This window comes from Orycteropus afer, unplaced genomic scaffold, assembly GCF_000298275.1.
Source record: "Orycteropus afer afer isolate SDZICR_OR568_19922 unplaced genomic scaffold, OryAfe1.0 scaffold00036, whole genome shotgun sequence".
NCBI classification, from domain to species: domain Eukaryota; kingdom Metazoa; phylum Chordata; class Mammalia; order Tubulidentata; family Orycteropodidae; genus Orycteropus; species Orycteropus afer.
The window spans coordinates 17,423,938-17,429,501 of NW_006921623.1; the positions used below are offsets into that span (position 1 = coordinate 17,423,938).

Genomic DNA, 5,564 nt, shown 5'->3' on the forward strand with positions numbered 1-5,564 from the left:
GAGTTGTCCCTGGGGCTGACTGCTCCTCTGTCCGGGTTCCTGGCTTTTATCCCCTTTCTCCTGCTCTTCTGGCCTGCTACTCTGGGCGGGCCTGAGTTTGTCTCCTCACCTAATCCCTTCGGCTGATTGCTCTTCTCTCTGGCTTTTAATCCCCTTTCTCCTGCTCTTCCCGCCTGCTACTTTGGGAGTCCCTGAGTTGTCTCTCCTCACCTGTAACCCTGGGGCTGACAACAACCTAAGTACACACAATGGTATACTACGCAACACTAAAGAATTATGTAGAATTTACCTCATAATGTGGATGAACTTGGAGGACATTATACTGAGTGAAATAAGTCAATCACAGAAGGATAAATATTGTATTAGTCTAATATTTTAAAAAGTTAAGGAAATGTTTATATATGGGAGAAAACTTTCCTTGTTGGTTACCAGGCATGGGAGGGGAGAGGAAGCAAAAGTGCTAGATAGAGAAGAGACAAGTATTGATTTGGGTGAAGGGAAAGACAATATACCAAAAGCCAGTGATCAACACTAAGGAAAAGGAAGACACAAAGAGGTGCACAAGAGGTACAGACACAAAGATAAACACTTTCACATACACAATATTGCATTTAAAAAAAAATGTTAAACAAGGGAAATGCAAAAAAAGGAACAAAATTGGACCATCAAAGGTTATGACTATATATGTATTATAACTATATATATATTAAAATTTGTTTATATCCTCATAAAACAAACAAACAAAAAAAACCTAAATCCGTTGCCATCAAGTTGAATCCAACTAATAGCAACCCCCACTGGGTTTCTAAGGCTGTAAACTTTATGGGAACAGAAAGCCTTATCATCCTTCCATGGAGCAGCTGGTAAGTTTGAACTGCCAATCTTCTGGTTAGCAGTTAAATGCTTTAGACACTGCACCACCAGAGCTCCTTTTATATCCTCATAGAATATGGAAAAACAAATAAAAAAGTGAGAGAAAAAAAAACGATTAAGAAATAAAACCATAGTTTTTTTTGTATGCATATAATATATAGATGACAGATGCTAATATCAACCAGTATATCCACAATATTGCATTACCATTAATACCAAACACCAGGCTACAGATAAACACATAAGATCAGATGGGGGTCAGTGAACAGAAATATACTCTAGACCAAGGACAGATTCAGCAGAGGCTAATCTTGCACAGATATCAGTGATACAAAATAACCGCAATCCTTACAGAAACAACAGAAGACAGACATAGAGTAATCCCTCACAGACAGCCAGACACTGTGAGAGAGAGATTCAATGGATCTACCGACTCAGGACCATACTATTGGGGGACACCAGACTGAACTGGCACAACAAAATACATAGAAGTCTTGTTCCTCCTCCTACATTGATGAATAGTGACCGGGGTCTTAAAAGCTTTCAAGTGGCCATCTAAGATGCAGCTAATGGTCTCCTAACATTGGAAGTAAAGAAGAATGCAAAAAAACAAGGGCATTTGGAAACAATCAGCCCTAGGACATGATGGCCTCGAGACCAGAACTAGATGGTGCCTGGCTACCAATGCTCACCACTCAGGAAAGGATCAAATATGGAGATCCTGGATAGAGTGGGAGGAAAAACATGGAACAAAATCCAAAAACTCAATAATGACCAAAATTATTGGTCAGACAGAGTCTGGTGAGACCCCCAATACTATGCTCCTGGGATATATTCTGGGCCTGGCTCTCAGCCCAATAGTAAACAAGACGTACATGCGGACCACTCAACCCAGGGTGACGCACCCAATTACTCTATGGACTTGCATCCCTTGCGGCAATCTACCATGGTGAACCAGAGTGGCAACATTCACATGGAGGAAATGCAGGACATACAGGACTTCATAACTATGAAGGGCATAGGGGGAGGGTTACTGGGCAGGGAGGGGAGGAGACTGGGTTAGGGTTGGACATGGTAAATGGGGAGTGAAACTAAACATATATGTAATGTTGAATGTAAAACAAACTCTTAAAATAAAAAATTAAAAAGAAAAGAAATAAAACCAGAAAGGAGATGATGTTGTTGTTGTTATGTGCCGTCGAGTTGTACCCGACTCATAGCGACCCCTCCTTGGGTTTCCAAGGCAGTATCACTATGGAAGTAGATTGCCCCATTTTCCTTCCGAGGAGTGGCTGGTGGGTTTGAACTGCCAGCCTTCTGGTCAGCAGTCAAGTGCATTAGGCACTATGCTACCAGAGCTCCTAGAAAGGAGATAGCAGACCCAATATATGGAAAACAGGTCTGTCAAAATAAGGATTTATTGATATTTTTTAAAATGAAGACATTCTAAATGAATATTCAGTGTAAGGGCTAAAGATCATGAGCTAGTAGAATAATGTGACTTAAGAACTGTCCTCTCAGACAAAGTGCTGGATGAAATGCAAATTGGTATATCCTTATTGAGAGTAATCTGGCAATATCTACCTAAATTATAGATCCACTGACCCATCAATCTAACTTTTAAAGATCTATTCTCCAGATTTGTCTGCATATGTATGAAATAATATATCTTTAGGGTTATTCATTATAGCATTGCTTACAACAGCAAAAAACTAGAAACAACCCAAACACCCACTGATGGGGGACTTGTATGATAAACTACATGCACACATACAATGCAACTTATTAAAAAATGAGAATGCTCTCTATATTGTCAAGTAAAAAGAAAAAAAACATGTATGTTACCTTTTCTTTAAGAAAGGGGGAAAAAAGGAAAATATATTCTTATTTTCTACTTGTATAACCTGGAAACAAATGAAAATGATACCCTAAGAGGTATTAAGAGGGGTGAAGCTAATAGTGGTTAAGGGTGAGACAAAACTGCTCTTTTTTACCCCTTTTTATATTGTTTGATGTTTGAACCAGGTAGCAAAAAATAAGCAAATTAAAATTTTATAGAGCCTGTTTCATTGTCCTATACTTTGCACTGAATCAGTTTCTTCCTGACACTACTTTTCCTCTGCTGAGCACTTTCATACCAGAAACAGGCCTAATTGCCAAAGATAGGGAAAAAATATTTCAGTTGATAAGAAACAGCTAACAGCAATTAACATTAATGAGTATTTTAAAAAAAAGGAAAGAAAAATGATATTGTCTAAATCAGAGGCTGAAACTATGGCTTTTGGATCAAACCTGGGTCCAACTGGTTTCTGTACATCCTATGAACTATTAAAGGTTTTTACAGGTTTCTAGGGTTGAAAAGAAAAAACAAAGAATATGCAACAGAGATCTTAAGTCCACAGAACTAAAATGTTTACTATGTAGTCCTTAACAGAAATGTATGCTGATTCCTGGTAAAAAAATATCCCCTATCTTAAACGTTCTTAGTGAAGCAGCAGAAGTACAGACTAATTACCTTGTATGTGCAGATAGTCAATTTCCTCTTTCTGGTTTCAGTGTTTCTCTGTAGTAATGTATTACACATCTGGAAAACTTGCTGCATGACAGCATCTTGTCTCAGGTCATCACGGCCCTTCAGAATAATCAAATATGAATACCTAAGTACAGGTCACTTTCTTTATTACTATGAAAAGAGTCATTTGAGGATGACAGAAAGGTTCAAAAATCATTCTAAGCATCTGAGCTCCTCTTAACAGGCTCTTACATTACTGAGATCTACTACCATTCTTTCATTAGAATAAGCCATAATTTTGGACAGGCAGACTGATTTAGACTAAAGAAGTTTTCCCTAGCTGCTTTTGTAATTAGACTAATTGGAACTCTCCTACCTGAGGGCATACTGCAGCAACCTACGCAGGGCAGCACAGGCTCTACTAATCCCAGCAGGGCCCAGATAGCTCCTAAGAAGAGTCAGTGAAAGGGGAATGCTGGTCCTTTCTGGTACATTAAGGAGCACTTAGTATAGTATTCAGTGTATTGAACCAAGGGTTTTCACCTTCTAGTATTATAGGAAATAAGCAATAACCACCAAATATTTTATTTTTTATTTTTGTCAAACAAAACCCAAACCAAACCCACTTCCATTGCGTTGATACCAACTCATAGGCACTCTATAACACAGAGAAGAACTGCTCCACAGGGTTTCCAAGGCTGTAAATCGTTATGATAGCAGAATGCCTCATTTTTCTTCCACAGAATGGCTGAGTGGGTTTAAACTGATAATCTTGTGGTTAGCAGCTAAATGCCTTAACCACCACACCAGCATACTGATTATTAATTTCATCATGTCTGCACATGTTAACAGTATTTTTTTACTCCAACTGTCATAATTATGGTCTTTTCAGAAATACAAAATGATGAAGACAAGCATTCTGGTTCTACAAAATAATGTATTTCTATCCATATGTTTTCCTTACTGGTAATTATTCAGAACAAAAATAAAGCAGGAAGAAAATAACAAAGTTTTCCTTCGACTTTAAAGTCATTAACTCTCTAGGAACTGCATCAGAGAAGGGAAGCCTCACCTTGACAAGCTGTCTCCTTTCCTTGCCATCAGAGCCTACACAATCTATTATTTTTGGTAAGTTTAAACCTCCTGCTAAACGAAATTCTGCTTTAAATGACTGTATAGTCACCAAATTTCCATATTCTCCTGTGGGGTCCACCTAATAAAAAGAATAAATATAACAACAGTTCAGATACATTATTTGTAATGAAAGAAAAATGAATTATAAATGACAACTTTAATTTCAAACAGAGAAATAAACGACAATGTGCCACTGGTAAGAACTGTAAATGTACTTTCTCGTTTAAATGAAAGACATAGGTTTGAAATTGGAAAGATTTTAAAAATTGATGTACAGATAACACAGTTAACCTAAAAATCTTTTACTAAAGCGAGTGCACACAAAGTCAGAACAATTTGGCCAAAAAACTACTGAAAAGCCAGGAGCAGGTCTTGCTACTTATTACCACTGTATCATCTGAAAAATAATAAAACTCCTCTCCAAAACATTAACCAGTTCAATTTTGGAAAGGGTGAAGAGGAGTTTTCTATGTTATGACTTCTAAATCTGGCATTCTCAGGAAATGTTCAGCTAAATAACTTAGCTGTCATAGTCAGATATTCATCTATATAATGCAGCCACATCTCAAATCAAAAGCATTAAAGAGATACAAAGTAAACTGCAACCTCAAAGGTGAGATTTACAACGTAGTTGAAATCATCATTTTCTCAACTATAACTGTTTTTTATTATTTTATATCTATCTGCCAACATGGTATTTCTACAGCAATACGAATCTTATGACATTGATAAACAGATCAAACATACGCTACAGTCAATTTAATGCATACAGAATTTAAAAGAGCAATATAAAATAATTAGGAACTTTCTTGCCAAATAAAAAATTAATCTTGGCTTAAGTATATGGTTCCTTCTAGCCAATTAAGATAACAGTCACCTAGACCTTCCTCATAAAAGAGTTGGAAGGTATAAGACTGAAGGTGGTAGTGTTGTTGTTAAGTGCCGTCGAGTCGTTTCCGACTCATAGGGACCCCATGCACAGCAGAACGAAACACTGCCCGATCCCGCGCCAGCCCCACAATCCCTGTTATACTGGGGCCCATTA

General features: G+C 37.6%; 1 protein-coding gene across 1 annotated transcript in view; it reads right to left on the minus strand.

Moving 5' to 3' along the window:
- The window catches only part of ATM (ATM serine/threonine kinase), a 197,133-nt gene that overhangs the window by 28,866 nt on the left and 162,703 nt on the right, over positions 1 to 5,564 (minus strand). The window lies entirely within an intron of this gene.